This window comes from Wolffia australiana, chromosome 11 (genome assembly GCF_029677425.1).
Source record: "Wolffia australiana isolate 7733 chromosome 11, ASM2967742v1".
Lineage (NCBI taxonomy): Eukaryota > Viridiplantae > Streptophyta > Magnoliopsida > Alismatales > Araceae > Wolffia > Wolffia australiana.
The window spans coordinates 3,134,384-3,153,575 of record NC_135845.1 but is presented as its reverse complement, the minus strand read 5'-3'; positions in this window follow the sequence as shown (position 1 = coordinate 3,153,575).

Sequence of the window (19,192 nt, the reverse complement as noted above, 5' to 3'; positions counted from 1 at the left end):
TCTCCACACTCTCTTTTGTGTCCTCTTAGGCCCATTTATCCCTCCTATATAAGGGAAGAAGGGTGCCCTAAGAGTCCTGGGACTTGTTTTCTTTCTAAAGAGTTTTGTTGTTGCAAGAGAAGGTAGGTCCCGCCTCCTAGAAGAAGAAGAAAGGGGAGACTGAGGAGAGGTAGTTTGGTGAGAAGAACGTCCAAGGCAGGAGAGGGAGCACATGTCGTTAACCTGCATAGCTTCTTACCCCCCCCAGATGGTCATTTTCTTCTCTTTCGTCATGTGTGGTGCAACCGCGGCCAGGGCCGTCGGGGGCGGTCTTACGTGTCGCCCTCACCGACAAAGTGCCTAGATCCGCCGATTTGCTGACCGAGTAGTGTCAACCCACGGCGGGAGTTGACGAACAACTTTCGTGTTCCACCTAGACCTGCCAGACCCGGAGCCCCGTCTGACGAGGCTGCTCGATCCTACGCGAGAGTCGTGGATCAATCTGACTGCAAACTGCCTTGACCGCGGATTGACTTGACAAGGATTCCAGGTCGTGGATCGTTTGACAGTGGCTCACGGAACGTGGTTCATCTTGGCCGCGGGGTCAACTGATCGGGATAGTATCCGGCCGTAACCTTTCTTAACTTGAAGGACTGGTCAGGGATATTTCTGGACGTGTATACCGTGGCCGGGGACTTCTCGTTTGACCCATGGTGCTGAGGCATTGAACCTGCTCGCGCGATGGGATAGACGTCGACTCCGTGGTGGCCCGACTAGCTGGACCTCCGATCTACTAGGTCTCCATTTTTCGGGGTTCTTGCAGCAGATGCCCATATCCGTTGGCCACGATCCCACCGGCCGCCAACAGTGGACTCCCATTGCTGCTAACTGAGGGTCCCAACCGCACCGAGCGAAAGCCTCTTTACCGTGGCACCGTTCAACCAGTGATTGCATGTCTGGGGTCGTCGTGTCTACGGATTGCCATCTGAGCCTGTTCGGCCCCATCGACACACTGTACAACCGCTACCTTCTCCTCAGTCATTCCCCCCTTGACCGTCCGCTCCATCTAGAGACTGTCAAACCATGCCGGTCCCTTCTTTGGCACCTCCCGCCACGGACACCTCCCGCGACTGCTCCAAATGCATCAGTGCAGAATGACTTCGGCACGGTAGACACCGATGAGGTATGTTGTCTCTCTGTAGTATACTTTCTGGTTTCCTCCCCCGCACTCGGGTTAGATATAGGTGAGAGAGGAGGGTTGTGCATGAACTATGAGTAATTTGAGCATCTATTGGTACGCGCTGAGCCCGCCTGTCATGTGTGGGCCCCAACAGATTAATTTCGTTCGGCGCCATAGCCGCCTTCATCCCCTCTGATGAGGTTCAAGAGGTCATCCTGCCGTCAACCGGCGACTCCGTCGAGCTCGGAAATTTGGCACCTCCAGCTAGTCGACACCTGCACATACGACACATAGGCGCAATACGCATTGCATTGAGTTGAATTCCCCAAATAGAGTTTCCCATCAGACGACGACACCGTCAACATTAAATACCATTACCTCTCATCGGTACTGAGCCATCATATTCGGTGCCGACCGGACGAAGACACCGTCAACATTAAATACCACTACCTCTCATCGGTACCAAGCCATCATATTCGATGCCGACCGGACGACGCCCTAGATGACGTCTGACATCAGTGAGACTGATGGTCGACAACAAATCTGCCATTGCCCTTGGCAAGAATCTCATCTACCATAGTCTCTCGAAGCACATCGACACAAGGTTTCCTTTTATCAGGGAGTACATTGAAGAAGGTAAAGTTAATGTACATCATGTCAGCTCAGAAGATCAGCTGGCTGACATATTCATGAAAGCTCTCGGACGGCTGAAGTTCGTGGAGCTACGGTGAAACTGGGAGTTCAAAGCGTCCGCGGGGAACGACATCAAGATCAAGGAGGAGATTGTGGGGTTTGACCTTGAATCGCTCCCACATATTTTAGTTCCCGCCCAATTAGCATTTTAACTCCCGCTCTATGTTCCATGTTAAAAGGAACATTCTTGAACATTATTCTCTAGAACGTGGGTTTTATTCTCTTTGGTTTTTCTTCCTTCCTCTTCTCCCTTGTTCTCTCCCAGCAGGACCTGTGTTGCCAAGGAGTGGCAATAGGGATTCTATCCCAGCAGTATCACTGGTTTTAAATATTCATTCTTGATATACCTGAATCTTTTTTAGAACGGACAAAATTATGGATGCAGTATCAAAAAGTTGGATGACAGAATAAGAGGTGGGGACTAATCTTATCCATAAGTTAGCACAAACCCTAATAGGAGTTGTCAGCTGGTTAGAAGAAAAATCTTATCCACTGTTCTAGCCTTTTAGATCGATGCAGCGGTTTGTGCTTGAGAGAAGGATGCGGGATAAAATCATAAAACAACATGTCGACCTAGTTGACCAAGTAGTCTGGATGGGGGTTCCCTTTAATATGTAATATGTATTCATTATGCAACTATCAAGTAATTTTATAGAATCTGGAGATACTTGATCCTTATTTGGTCACCTCGAGAGAATAAATGGAATCAATGACAAATAAGTAAGATTTGTAATATATTGTATTTGTTCAAATAAAAGTATTTTAAAGAATGTGTGTTTATATTTTAAATTAATAATATTGGCACAAAATCGATGTCATACTTGCTCATGGGTCACATGAAAATATGTCATTTTTTACGTTATGCAGACTATTTGTTCAAATTATGAGTCATTTAAATTATATAATTATTTTTTAAGCGGAAAATTATTATGTAAAGTGTGATTTAGTGATAATTTCTTAGTTAGTCCATGTCGGGATGGTCTTCTTGTACAGCCGGTGCAAGAGTAGTGTGATGTGCGGTCAGGTTTGATTTTTCGGACCGAATATCGGACACTTCCACAGTACATTGCACCGTGCATCGACCATGGGCATGTGCGGTGCAAATGTGTGTTTATGTGTGGTTTTTCTAAAAAATTTCAAACGTGACAGTGAGACTCCAAATACAGCGGACTGAACATTCTCACGACGAACAGTGTTGGGACACTCTAAGTCTGTTGCTGGGTTCAATCTGAGCTGTAAGAACAGTCTCTGCCATTTTCAAGTTACATTGGCTAATTTATTTGTGTCATTTTGATTAATGGCATTAATCTTATTCATTTGATCATATGTTATCTTCTCTTGCGGCTTAAACTACCAAAATTTCATTTATTTGTTTGATTATCTGTTCTATCCTGCTTGGCCGGAAATTCTAAAGCAGAATAACATAATGCGACGAAAATCATTTCAATTAAGCAAAAAACAATAAAAGATATTCCTCTCTATCCTCTTTTCAGTCCAAATGCTACAAGATTTGGATTGGTTGAGATAAGGGAATGATTCAGGTTGTCCTAGATTTTACCCTTCTATAACATTCCAAACATTCCTCAGTAGATTTTACCCTTCTATAATCATGACTCATTCCCTGTTTAATTTACATCAGTAAGAGTTTTCACCCTCCTACAATTCATTCAGTTTTAATGGGGTTTTCTAAATGATGGTTCAATGCTTTGATGCACTTGTCTTATAACCGATGCTTCATTTATCATGTCCAGAGATCTGATTTTAGGCAGATCTATGGTCTGAAACAACATTAATGGAATTCATTAATTCTATAACAGTCAAGAGATATGATTAAAATCAGATGTGTCGACTCCAACAAGATAGCTAATTTTATTCTACTTAATACATTCAAGAGATTTGATTTTAATCAGGTGTCTGGACTGTAAGAGGATAAATGGACTTCACTAATGTTATTCTAGGATGATTTTGCACAGATGGAATCGACTCTTTTCTCATTAAAGTTGTAGCAGACTGCTACTCTACTAGTAGCAGTTTCTATAATGCATTAATGTCATCCTATGCTCTTCTTTTCTCTTCTCTTATCTTCTCTTATCTTTGTTGGGTTCTATCGGCCTAGATCTGGATGAAGAAGAGGATTCCATGCAGCAGAAGACATGTAACAAAATCAAACAACAGTGATAAAACCATTGAAACGAAGTACCTTTGCATGGATCACATGCATGATTTCTTGGATCCTTGAGCGAGACGAGTCGAGCTGCTCAAGTGTGCAACCTCTAGACGTATCCATGCGATCCTCAGCATGTTGGATCTCCTCCTTCTCTTGACGAGGCCCGTTCTACCTCCATCTTCATCATTATGTCATCCCAATTGCATTGGGAGTAGAGAGAAGTCATGGGGGGAAGGGAGAAGAAAGGGAAGGCCCTTGAACAAATCGGACTTGGTTGAATTTTGTTCAGGGCCTTCCCCAATTCTTAAAACCCCCAAAACGTATGTATATCTTCCAACGTCCAAAAGACCATTTGCGTGTCACCCTCTAGGCCCATGTATTAGTCTAATTAACGACTCTAGTGGCCCAATAACCTTTATTGATCTTCCAAATTAATTAACTATATCATCATGTAGATTAATTAAAGTCGGATTGATTTAACCCAATCGATACAATGAGTTTCCAACACGCGGGGTTGCCAAGCTCCACTTGCTCTAGAAGATATAAAGGAGAGTGTATCGACTCACTCTTGAAACCTATTCGTCATCAATTACCGTGTATGTATAGTCCCTCATCCACTTGATGCTCCTAGGATGACTAAGGGTATGGTCAACTGTCAAACCCTAATTGGTCATCCGAGTTAGTACTGGTGCATTCTAAAATCATCATAGAACTCTTCTCTGATATTTCACTACCTTGGCCAAGGACTTCATCGTATTGTCTTTCTTGAGTTGTCACCTCTTATACTGAGGGTGGATAATCCCATATTGACCATTCAATCGTCTTTGTAAACTTCTTGATGCACCCGAACTAAGACTATTTAGAATCCCATGATTAGGGACACAGAGGTCATAGTCAAAGTACAATTTTCCGTTCACAAGACGTCTCTGGTGTCTCAGGTCTAAGGACCACTTACACAACTGTGACGTGAATCAACCTAATTGACAATTCGGTATAATACCATTCAGGGATTCGTACGAATCAATTCAGTGAACTCTTTCTACTAAAGAGCGCCCACTGTCTATCCTTAGTGTCTCCGCACTAATGGCTACAAGAATGACCATACTCATCATATGAGTGAGGCTAGATAGTGCTATACTATCTGCATACTTCGATGTCCTTCTTGAGTATCCTTTGAATAGGAATATTTAGAACACATGCATAATGACTAGCGATCTCCAAATTAGGATCTCATCATAATTCGCTTACTCAGATCATGTATTCATGGACTTCATTATAAGCATCACACGTGCATTGTAATGAATATGCTCTTTTAATGAATATGGAATGAGATGTGGAAGTGTGTGATTGGCTTGCTGGCCACATATATTTCCATCAATCTTCTATTATCTTATCTTTTCTTTTCTTTTCTGCTCATCTCTTCTTTTATGTTCTTTGCACTTATCTTCTCTTCTATTCTCTTTATGGGATTCAATAATTCATTAAACTTACATGTAATTATTGCATTTTTTAATATTTGAACTTCTTGAAATTTGAGCTTTTGAATTTTTGGATTTCTGACTTGCTGATCGTCCAAACTTTCTGAAGTTCTGAATGATTAGTAGTTTAGCATAGACCCTTACCCAATAAATATCATGTAGAAAGGAGTTACCCCCTCCTCCATGGATAGCAAAACTGATGGCGCGTCGCCACCGATCGTCATCGAGCCAGCAGCAGAGGAGCAGCAGGACGTCACCGACCCAGCACACGAGGAGCCGTCACTACCCAGCTCGCCACCGAGACGGATCCAGCCACCACGACGAGCCGCCGCAGCAACACGGGATCCCGGATTCCGTTATACGGCATGACGCGGACGCCGACCACCGGGGCACACCGATACCTTCGGTTACTTTATTCTATAGCTTTTTGCTCTTATCGTGTTGTCGTGTAGCGGGGGAAGGGCCCATATGAGGAACTCTTCCCCCCCCCCCCCCTTTTTCTATGTTGGGCTTGACAAGCCTGTTTTCCTTATTTCCTTTCCTTATTTCCTTTCCTTTTTGTTTTTGTTTTGTTGTTTTTGGACTTAAGGAAGGGCCCATCTTCACCCATATATAAGGGGAAGAGGTGGGCGCTTCCTCACGCTAAACCTAATTTGAAGAATCGACGTTGAAAGAAAAGCGTCAGGTCGTGGGGAGAAGAGGAGAAGAAAGAAGAAGAAGGAAGAAGGAGAAGAAAGAAGAAGAAGGAAGAAGAAGGAGAGGGAGGAGAAGGAAGGGAAAGAGGGGACGGGAACTGCCGCTGGTACCCCGGCCGATCGAACGCACGGCCGCCAACCGAGCTCGCAGCCGCCGTTCGAGCAGCGCGCCGCCGCGACCGGTTGCACCGCCGCGACCGGGTTGCACCGCCGCCGCGCACCCGGGTTGCACCGCCGCGGCGCAGCCTCTCCGCGCCGCCGCTCCCGCGGCCAGCCCGAGCCGCCGACCGCGCGACCAGCCGCCCGGAACTGCACCGCCGCGCAACCTCCCGCGCCTCTGCTCGCGGCCAGCCCGAGCCGCCGACGAGCTCGCGACCGCCCGTTCGAGCGCCGCGCCAGCAGCCGGTTGCACCGCCGCGCGATTGGGCTGTACCGCCGCTGCGCAGTCTCTCGCACGCTGCTCGCGCGCCAACCCGAGCCGCCGACGCGCGACCAGCCGCCCGGGATTGCACCGCCGCCACGCCGGCCATTTGCGCCTCTACTCGCGGCCATCCTGAGCCGCCGACCGCGTGGCCAGCCGCCCAGCCGCCGCCGCGCGGCCGGATTGCACCGCCGCCGCGCAGCCGCCTCACACCGCCCCTCGCGCGGCCAGCCCGAGCCGCCGACCGCGCGACTAGCCGCCCGGCCGCCGACCCTCTGTGCTGCTGCCTTGACGACCGGCATCGCCGCGCCTGACTGCCTTCCCTGCCCGGTGTTTGCGACTGGCGTACACCCACACCTCTGGTCCTTCTCGTGGAAGCTCATACACGAGTCAACCGTCGCCTCGCGACGAAGGTACTCTGCTTCCCTCGCTTCTTTACGTCATTTATTTCCTTCAGTATTCTTTCGTATTGCCTCCACCGCGCTCGGGTTAGATAGGTGAGTGGGACAGGTTGAGCGAACGACGAAAACCAAACGAGCGTCTTACCCGTCCGGTACGAGTCGGGACACCCCGACGCGTGTGAGCAACCCAGTGGGGACTACCCCCCATTCGACGGCGTGCGCGCCCTCGACCCCTCTCGGACGACTTGGAAGACCGGTTCGGCCCCACTTGGCGACTCCGTCCCTGCCCCGGGTTGGCATACCATCGCTTGTCGGCGCATTGCACGTACCAGATTAGGGCCATCATTATCGTTATCGTCATACATACATTCCTGTTTTCCGCATACCCCTCGGTTGACGTCGCGGACGTGAACCGACTAGTTAGTGATCCGACACCGAGTTCCTACCCTCGGTGACGGTCGGACACCGTTGAGACGACGTCCGGCATCAAAAACCCATCTCACATTTCCTATTATTGTTAGGATGGATGGCGGTGAGTCTTCACATGTCCCCTGGTTTGCAGTAATGTCCATAGAGGATGAGTCGAATGACAGTGGCGCGAACAAAAAATAGAAAAAGCCACGTCTTAGTGCATGTGATGTGCTATGGTACTACACATTTAGGGGACAATATAAATGCAAGTGTGACTTATGGGGTGTAATTATAGACTACAAAATATCTAAGCAACATTCCTCTTTTGAGACATCTGGAATGGTTTCATTGGAAAGTGTTCGCGACCTTGAAGGTCAAGTGGAGAGGAGTTCCAATGGAGAGGTCAGCAGCTGAATATTTGATGCAGCAAGTAGTGAGAAGTAGTATTATTGTGGTCGTATGCTAGATAATGTGAAGGAAGAACTAGAGATTTTCATATGTCTTTCCAATTCACTGGACAGTTGTTAGGAAGAAGTACATTATAAGACTTCTATGGTATATCGTACATGAAGAGACATCTATCCCATGTGTGCTAGCTATCAAAGCAAAAGCACATGCACTATACAAGGATATAAAAAAACATACGGCAAAAGTTGGCCGAAGTTGCATGTGTGTCAATAACACTTGACGCGTGGACTTCTGACAACAGCATTGCATTCTTAGGGTTGATTGTGCATTAAGTGGAAATTGGGTGACTGTATTCTTGGGATATGCCAATTGAATGGACCACACACTGGGAAAAACATGAACACGAGAGTCCTCCAAATGTTGGCGAAGTTTGAATTGAAATCGAAGGTATGCATTACATTGTCATCAATAATAGTTTCTACTCTTTCATTCTCAACGATATGATGTAATTTTGCGCAGGTCTGTGCAGTGACCACAAACAATGCATCAAATAAGAGGAGAATGACTACTATTCTAGAAAATGATTTAAAGCTGTCAAACCATCATTTCACTGCAAGTAGGCATGTGTTTTGTGTTGCACGCGTCATCAACATTGTAGTCCAGACTGGGCTGAGCTCACTATGGGTGATGGAGGCACCATCGGAGCAGGTCATTTGGACGATAATAATATTATTGGCACTAATGTTAGTGAAGAATTCAACCCATATGATGACTTTGGTTCATCTACATTGGGCGACGTAGTGCTTCAGTTGAGGGACATTGTCACTATAATACATGGGTCGATACAACGTGATGAGCGCTACATATCATTGTGCAAGCAGTTTGGCCTACCAAACCAAAAAGATCCCCATAGACTGCTTGACAAGGTGGAATTCAACATATGAGGTACTTGTCACGCGCGTCGAGGATGTATTGAAGAAACCTGTGATGGTTGGCGAAGAGTGGCAAATGATGATTTTGCAGGGATACCGCAGCCCCTTGTGATGCATACCACCCTCACTTGCCAATCAATGTCACCAATAGAAAAAGAAGTGTTTGTTATCCTTAGAGCAATAATGAGGCATCTCGACAGTGTCATGCATAGAATCAGAGAGTCAACCATGTTTCAAGTAAATAGTGTCATATCATCATGTCAACAAACTTCCATCTACAGTGCTTGTTTGGCAATGAAGACCAAGCTGACTAAATATGCAACCACCCTCACTCACAACCAGGCCTTCACTATTTCTGCACTCATTGATCCATCTGTGAAGTTACGGTTAATTAACTGTGAATACTAGGATGAAGTCATCAGTTATGTGCGGAATTTATTAACTACGCATGAGGTCAACATTGATCAAAACATGGCTCATTCGGTTTCTTCTAGATGTTTTCATCCCTCTTGGACAACTACAGCTTTCTTCAATGAAGCACTTGACGAGTTGTTGCCAGATAATGATCATACACCAAAAGAGATTCTTCTACGCCGGACGTGCTGTCATCAACTACAAGAGATCAACGTTGATAGCGGAGAGCATTGAGCTACGTAGGGGTCAGGGTTCGGATCGGATTGGATCGATCGAATCCTGATCAAATGTTTCAAAGGATCAAATTGAGATTCAATCTGAACAGATGGAATCTTTCAATCCAAAAAAAAGTTAGATCAAGCTCAAATTAATTATTCAATCAATTTAGTTTGCTTGCAGGTGTTTGATCGAACATTTGTTCAAACATTTTGAACAAAATCAAACAGTTCAAGGAAAAAACAACCTTTCATGCTACCTCACTCTCTTTGTCTCTCGTTCATTCTCTCCCTGTCCCTTAATCTCTCTCTCTCTCGTGCTTCCTCTCTTTCTCACTCTCTCTCTCTCTCGCTTGCTTCCTCTCTTTATCTCTCTATCGCTTGTTCTCTCGCTCCCTCGTGTCCTCTCTCTCCCTTCCTCTCTCACTATCTCTCTTCTTCTTCTCTCTCTCACTCTCTCCCTTTTTCTCTTTCTCGCGTGTTCTCTCTGTCTCTCTTGTGCCCTCTATCTCTCGTTTATCTCCTTTCCTCTCTCTCTTCTTCTCTCTCTCGTTCTCACCCTCTCTCTCGTTATCACCCTCACTCTCTCTGGCTTGTTCTCTCTTTCGAATGCTCTCGTTTGTCCCTTTCTCTCTCTCTCACTCTCTTGTTCTCTATCACTCTATTGCTCTCGTTCTCTCACTCTCTTGTTCTCTATCACTCTATTGCTCTCGTTCTCTCACTCGCTTGTTCTCTATTGCTCTAGTGCTCTCGTTCTCTCTCTCTCTCATTGTCTCCCTTTCTCTCCCCCCCTTCTAGCTCTCTTGTTTTCTCTTTCTCTCTCCCATGTTTTCTTTCCCTCCCTCTGCTCTCTCTCATATCTTTCTCTCTATCTATTATGCTCTCTATTTCTACCTCCGGTTCTCTTTTGTTCACTCTCTCACATGTTTTCTCTCTCCCTCCGGATCTCTCTCTTGCTTGTTCTCTCTCTCCCTCTGGCTCTCTCGCTTATTCTCTATCTCCCTCTTTCTCTCTCTCATTCTCTCTCTCTCCCTATGGCTCTCTTTCTATTCCGTTCTATCTCTCCCTATGGCACTGTAAGATCTCAAATGGAATCATAACAAAACTTGAAAATTAAACTTTGTGGGGATCAATCCTGAATTTCTCAATTCCTAAAGGGGGTTGTGGTGCACTATTCTTGTGTCCAGCCTCGAGATGTAGCCACACAATCCCCAGCATCTCAAATATCATCATTTTATTATATATGGTCCCCATTTTTTATCCATCATCGTCTTTACACTGTTATGATCACATTGAGAGTGGCGGCATAAAAGGACATAACAAATAAAAACTTTGGTCACCTAAAAATTTTGGCATTGATGAACTTCTTTCAACTCTTTATCCCATTTATACTTAATGGTATTTTTCATTAAAATCCCTAAATTTTAATTATATCTTCCAACATCCAAAGACCATTTGTGGGCATCCCTTTAGGGCCATGTATCAATCTAGTTAAAGACTCCAATATCTTGATAATTTAATTGCCCTTCCAAATTAATTTTCTATATCATCATATATATTAATTAATCACAAATTAATTTAATTTAATCGATAGATTTTCTGGCATGCGGAATCCCAAGCTACACCTCATGCTCTAGAAGATACAAAGGAGTATATTGACTCTCTCATAGATTTTTTTCTCATTGATTATAATGTACATATATTCCCTCATGTGCTTGGCACTCCTAAGAAAATTTAGGGTGTGGTAACCTATCAAAATTTAATCGGTCATCTGAGTTAGTAATCACATGTCAAAACATTATCAGAGGAAGCTTCTTTTATATTCCATCACCTTGGTCAAGGACTTTACTACATCATCTTCCATGAGTTGTCTCCTCTTATACCGAGGGTAAACAAACCCATATTAACTGCTCAATCATATTCATGAAATTTGAAATATAAAAAATCACAAGTTATAGTCAAATTAAAATTATCCATCTATATGATTGATGGAAATATATGGGGTCGTCAAGCTAATCACACATTCCATCTATCAATCCATACTCATTAATAAAACATATTCATTATAGTGCACTTATTATGCTTATAATGAAGTACATGAATTCATGATCACACTTAGTGAATTATGATGATATCACAATATGGAGAGCACTAGTCTTTATGCGTGTATTCTAAATACCCCCATTCAAAAGATACTCGCGAAGGGCATTGAAGTATCCAGATAGAATAGCACTACCTAGCATCACTCATATGATGAGTATGGTCGTTCTCGTAGCCATTAGTGTGAAAATGCTAAGGATATACAGTGGGTGCTCTTTCGTGTAAAGAGTTCATTGAATGATCCATAGGAATCCTTGAATGATATTATACCAAACTGTCAATCAGCTTGATTCACGTCATGGTTGTGTAAGTGGTCCTTAGACCTAAGACACCAAAGACGTCTTGTGGAAAGACAGTTGTACTTTGACAATGACGTATGAGTCTCTAATCATGGGATTCCAAATAGTCTTAGTTTGGATGCATCAAGAAGTTCACCAAGGCAATTGAGTAGTCTAGATAGGATTGTCCACCCTCGGTATGCGATGAAATCCTTGGCCAAACAGTGAAATATTTGAGAATAGTTCTATGATGATTTCGGAATGCATAAGTACTAACTCGGATGACCAATTTGGGTTTGATAGTTGACCATACCCTTAGTCATCCTAAAAATATCAAGTGGATGAGGAACTATACATACACGGTAATCGATGACGAACAGGTTCCAAGAGTGAGTCGTTACACACTCCTTTGTATCTTCTAAAGCAAAAGGTGTAGCTTGCCAACCCCACGTGTTGGAAATTCAACCTATCGATTGGGTTAAATTGATCCAACTTCAATTAATCTATATGATGATATAGTTAATTAAGTTGGAAGGCCAATAAAGATTATTGGGCTGCTGGAGGCATTAACTAGAATGATACATGGGCCTAGAGGGTCACAAGCAAATGGTATTTTGATGTTAGAAGATATATTTAAATTTTTGGTGGTTTTATGAAAAATACTCATTTAATATAAATAGGGGAAGGCCCTAAACAAAATTCACCGAGGCCAGAATTATTCATGGGCCTTTCCCTTCTTCTCCCTTCTCCCCACACCTCTCCACTCCGGATGCGATGGGAATGGCATAATGACGATGATGGAGGGTGAATGTAGTTTGAAAGGGTGAAGAAGGAGATTCGATGTGTTGAGGATTGCATGGATACATCTAGAGTTTGCACACATGAGCAGCTCCACGCGACTCATTCAAGGATCAAAGGAATCACGGATGCAATCAGTGTGGAAGTAATTTGTTTAATTATTTTAATGATGTCATTTGATTCCATTATGAGTTTTTCGCTACGTGAAATCCTCAGCTTCATTTGATTAAATTTGATTCCATTATGATGTCTTTGGTGTCTCTGGTCAAAGGACCACTTACACAATTGTGACATGAAACAACCTGATTGAGAGTTTGGTATAATACCATTAAGATATCCGTACAATTCAATTTAGTTAACCCTTTCAGGCTAAAGAGCACCCACTATCTATCATTAGTGTCTCCACACTAATGGGCACAGGACTCGCCATACTCATTGCATGAGTATGACTATATAGTGTTATTCTAAATGGATATTTCTATGTCCTTCTCCTGTATACTTCGAATATGAATTGATGGCGCAGCGCAGCCCGAGCCCCCAGAAATGTCTTCAGAGACGTCACCATTGTCATCGACATCACCGCCGGTCCGCGTTCAGCCTGCCCGGCAAGCGAAGACGACGGTACGTACGCTCGGATTCAAGTATTCCGGGTAACGGGCACTCTATCTCCATTTTTTTAGTTCACCATTTTCTTCATTATTTTTGTTTTAGTTAGTCATTTTCGTTTTACTTTGTTGTTTGTCATCTCGATACCCCTTACGATCACATTGTATCGAGGGGAGATCCCATCTATAAGGATCTTCCCCTCCATTATCCAAGGGGATGCACCTTCCTCTCTTCCCCTTCTATTTGTTTTGACTTGTGTTTAGGGATTCATCCACATTCTCCTATAAAAGGGAAGGTTGGATGCCCTAAAGGATTACCCTTTGTTTTTGTTGAAAAATTATCTCACGAAAGGAGAGGGTCACGCTCCAAGAGAAAGGAGGAAGAAGGAAGGAGGAGAAGGAAGAAGGGAAGGAACGAGAAAGAGGAGGAAGAGGAGGTCGCCGCCACCGCTGCCGCCGAGCTGCAATCCCGCCGCTGCCGCCCGAGCCGCCCGCTGGCTGTGCCGCTCAAGGCCGCCATCGCCCACGACACCCGCGGACGCCATTGCCGCACCGCGTGAGTCGTCCGCGTGCCGAGCCCCGAGCCGCCTGCCGCTCCCCGCTCCCTTGCCTTTGCCCGCGCACGTTCGAACCGCTTGAGCCACCCGCTGCCGCTCACGGCTGCCGTCCTGCGCCTCCACACTCCACCTCCGCGTCGTGCGCGCGGCCCCAGCACCAGCCACCACAGCCGTCACTTAGACACGCCGTGACGCTGTCCCTTGCGCGCGCGAGCCTTGGCTTCACCGACCACTACCGCCGCTTCCCCTCGCACCCAACGCCGCGCCCCACCAGCTGTGGCAGACGCCTTGCCGCACCACGATTGCAGCCCGCCTGCACGGCCATCCTTAGGCCGCGCTGCCTCACCATGCCGCGCCAGAGTTACGGCGCTCGTCAGTGGCCCGTCGTCTACCTTTGTGCGTGCAACGCTGGTTCAGCCCGCCGCCGGTCCCCGTGCGTCGTGCCGCCATCGCCGCTCGCTCATGCACCTGCGGCACCGCTCGCTGTTACTGCGGTCAACCGTGATCGCACCTCCGTCGTGTGCCTTCCCGCGCTTTGGTCCGCCGTCCGCAGGCCGTCGCCCCCCATCGTCTCCGACGACGCCGCACCAGGCCGAGTGCATGAAGCCGATACGACGGTCAACAGATATCAACGAGGTACGCCGCTCAGTCACTGTCTCTTATTTCCTTCAGTGCACTTTCGTATTGCCTCCACCGCGCTTGGGTTAGACATAGATGAGGGGGACAGGATGAGTGAAAACACGCAAAATCTTGAGTGTCTTTCCTGTTTTGTACGAGTCAGGCTCGCCCGTCCCGTGTGAGCAACAACCGGGGGGGAGTACCTCGTTCGGCGTCGTAGCGTCTTCGACTCTCCCGAACGAGGTTCAAGAGGTCTACCATCCTTCACCGGGCCACTATGTCGGCTTCCCGGGAGTCAGAGCTATTTGCTTGTCGGCCCTTGCATGTATTAAACATAGACTTATCGAGCATTTCATTGTAGGTCTTTAACTGTCAGGATCCATTGACGGACGACACCCCTAGCTGTTGTCTGATACTGTTGATTTTGACACCGAATCCACCCACTTGGTGATGACCAGACGACGTCGCTGACAACGTCCTGCATCATGAATATTTATAATAAATAATTGAAGAATAGTGATCTCCATTTTACGATCTCATCATAATTTACTATTCAGATCATGTATGCATAAACTTCATCATGAGCATCAAACATTCACTATAATGAATTAAACAAGATATGGATTGTGCAATTATCTTGTGGGCCACATATTTCCATCAGGTTTGGCATTTAATAAACAAATAAGAGAGAGATGGATAAAACAAGAAAGAAACTCATCACAAGTATCTTTAAAACATTATAAAATGTGTAGTGCATTACTCCAACGGCTATCACTATAGCTATAAATTCCAAATATTAGAGGGGAGAAAAAAATCTAGCCCAAGTCTATAGAGGTTTCTATGTTTAAATCACCATTTTTAATGAGAGGTCCAAGGCCTATTGATCCCATATAGTTTTTAGCCCATGAACCCCACTTTCATACTTCCCTAGTTATTTGCATGTTCACTATCTCAGTCGATAGTCGATTTTCCCTTTTTTGGTGCTAGTCTAATCTTCCTTTTAAGACACTTGGATTAACTTTTGTGTTCAAGATGCAGGCCTAAGATTAACCACGCCCGTGGAGGTACAGTCGAGGGCATGTGATAAATAATGTTGCACATATGTACACTCCAAGGTTACTCTCTGCTCTTGGCCCATTTGGCACATAGATGAGAACCAAGATGGGCTCAAAATATCCCAAAGGTGCACCACTCATTATCCAATTCTCCAATTATAAGTCACTAAGGCGTGTGAGTGATTAAACCTCAAAAATGATGATAAATAAATCATTTTGTTTCTATCAAAAAAATTGGATTTAATGAAAATAATCACATGATATCATTAACTAAAAATAAACTCATATATTTTAGTGCAATATCCCCAAAATTTCTACTCCCACTGTTATGTGTCATTTTTAGCCTACCTAATGCCAAACGACAGTGATGTCGTCGTTCGGAGGGGTATCGAGACGATGCTCTGATACCAATTTGATGCCGGACGTCATCTAGGGCGTGGTCTGTTCGGTTCCAAGGACGATGTTTGGGTACCGAGATAGTGATGTCAGAGGTCAACGGTGTCATCGTCCAACGGATAAAACCCGAAACGGGTATGTAACTACGATGCAAATGAATGCGTCCTACGGGTTGTACTTGCAGGCCCTGACTCGATGGAGATGTCGAGCTCCGAGCTGCGAAGGGGGTCGCCGGTTGACAGCAACGGTGGCCTCTTGAGCCTCATCAGAGTGGATGAAGGTGACTAGAACGCCAAACGGAGTCCATCCGTAGGGGCCCGCACCTAACGGACGGGCTCGTCCGTACCAATAAAGACACTCAACAATCGTAGTTATCTCTCAATTTTCTTCTCTCACCTATCTAGCCCGAGCGCGATGGAGTCAATGAAAGGGTACACTGCAAGGCGTAATGTAACGAGCGATGGAGAGACGACGTACTTCATCGGTGTGCGGCTCGTTGTGCAGGTTCCTTGTCGATACGGCAACCGGCACGAGAAGTGGTGGAGGGGAGCCAGAGAGGGTTGGCGACTGGTGATATGGCGAAAGAGCACTTGGCGTAGGTCGAAGGAGAGGGCGGAGTAAAAGGGAGGAACCAGCAGCAGCCACATCGAGATGCGCCAAAGAGTGACCAGGTTTGATGGGTGCAAGTCACTCGAGTCAGAACGGCTGCCAACAGACAACAGCAAGGGCACGAGCGCAAAGGCTCGACCCCGTCTAGGCACCGAGTCGTAATGATCACCTCCCCTCTCTAAGGCAGGAGCGCGGGCTTGTATCGAGAGCTGGGCAAGCGTCTCGCTCACCCAACCGTCGCGGGAAGGCCTTGGTCAACCGGTGGTGGCATTCAGCGATGTCCTTTGAACCTCCGGATGCACACTGGTAGGCCAATCAGGACTGGTCGCGGACGTAGTCAGCGCCTCGCCCTCGCTCTGCGAGAAGTACGCAGATCCCTTGATGGGGAGCCAAGCCTCCCAAGGTCATCCAGGTTCCCTCCGATCGGGAGACGGCTATCGTATCTAATGACAAGGGGAAACCACAGGCGATCGTGTGGAAGCGGCGGGCGACAAGGAGTCCCCGAGCACTGTCCACGAATTTGGAAGACGTGGACTGTTGGATGGGATTTCGTCAAGCGGGTGGGGACGTAGGTCAACGACGTGTATGTCCGCCACGTCGTGGAACCGTCTTCTGCATCTGCATGAGCGTGTGGCGTGTCTCAAGGAGGAGAGTCAACGTCGCTAATCTCCTCGGCGATGTAGGGTGCAGGTCGACCGTCGCAGACGATTACCTGTCCACGTTGACCCATACGGTCGGCGCTAATGTGATACTTGCAGGGTGTACCGGTGTCACGGTAGGCCTCGCCAGGCAGTGGATACTTCACGACGCGGTAATCAGTTTGGTTGCGGTATTGGATGGCACAGATCCTCTCTTTCCCTTCTTCCTCCCTCCTCTTCTTCTTCTCCTTCCTCTCCTTCCTCTCCTTCCTCCTCCTCCTTTCTTCTTCTTCTTGATGAGATCTGAACAACGATGAGTAACTTCAACAACTGAAATCCAGATCTGGGCGTCCTTGGGGACCCATCTCTCCCTTATATGGGGGGGTCAAGATGGGCCCCTTAGGCAGGTCCAGTGAGGGATCCATTAAGGGGCCCTTATACATGGGGGCCCCTTTTTACAACAAAACAAAGAAACTAAAAAAAGATATAAAGACATGGCCACATGGCGCATGATGAACATGACACGACACAATGACATAGACTCGACGTAAACGAAAATGCGAACATGATAAAACAGCAAATAGGATGAGCACGAGATGGGGCAGTCGTGCCTTTCACCCCGGGTGTTAAACCCGGATGTCTTCTCCGTCTCCCTGACGTGGCGGTCGGATGGGACGCGAACTGACGGGCCATCGACGAAGATGGCGGCAGCCCAGATGACACCTTTGACGGGGCCAGATGGCACGCTCCATCACTACCAAGGTTTGGGGACAATTTAAAAGTATTTCTTTTTTCCTAATCACTCAATAGGACTTCATGCATGGGTATAAAGAAGGGGAAAAGATAGAGGCTCAACCTAAATCTGGATTATCAGATATCACAGATTCAATTTTTACGAGTCTGGATCATTGATCCTTTCTTTTCTTTTTCTCTCCACCACACCTCTGCCAATCCACTTTAAGAACGCCATGTCCTTACAATATATGCCTAAGATGGTGATTTTGATGAAATTTGATTCATTTTTTCTGCATTAATCACAACCCAACACCTTTCCGTGTAATAAAATAGTATAAGTCGCCAATTAGTCAAATATTAAATCCTCCATGTGGCCCTGCATATTGCAACAGGGCCACAAGTATTATCTTAGCTCAATTGCAAAATAATGCATCACCACATGATTATGATATGCCAAACATCAGACAATATTGTTTGCAACAAAACTTGAAATAATATGTTTAGACTCATGATTGGTGTGAACAATCATTAGAAGAAAACTGGAAAAAATGAATGTTAAACAAAGGGAGATATCTATTAAATCCTGGTAAAGTAATTTAAATTCATAAAACCTTAAAATAAATTGTATAAAATATATGGTGAATTGTAAAATTAGATTCTATATGAAAAAGACCAGAAAATTCTCAAAAGTACAAGAAAATAAATAAAACAGAAGAGTTATATAAGGTTAATTTAATGAGTTAAAGTCATTATAAAATGTGTATATGATAAGTTTAATGAAAATAAACATGTAAAATCCATGATATTGCTACTATAATTATTTTTTTATCAATTATGTCCATTAACCTTTATTAAAGGGGTTTAACCACAAATCTCATGTGCCAGGTCACACTTGACATTGTGGAAAATCTTATATGGATTGACTTATGAAAGTTACACAAGACATGAATTGGATGAATTTCAGCATTGTTTTTCTTCATGCATATGATACTAGTTAATCCCTGACCATTGGGTCAACACATCAAATTATCAAGTTATGAGTTGAGATTTGAAATACATCTAACAGAACATTATTATTGGTGAAATATTTAGGTCAATGGTACAACACTGAAACATTTAACTATGATAACCAATGAAAATCTGGATATTTATATCAGATTTTTTTACTATTTTATAGAGTTCTCTATACATAAAAATTAATTTTTGGTGACATAGAAATACAAATACACAAGGGTGTGATGGTTCAAATGAGACTAAATAACACTACTTTTATGATCTGAAGATCAGAAATGGATAGACATGGTTATTCTGTTCTGTTCATTTTAAACGAACAAAAAATTTGCACAAAAAAACCACACACAGCCTTGTTCCTTGTTCTGTTCTTTTTTTTTTCAAAAAACGAACAAAAT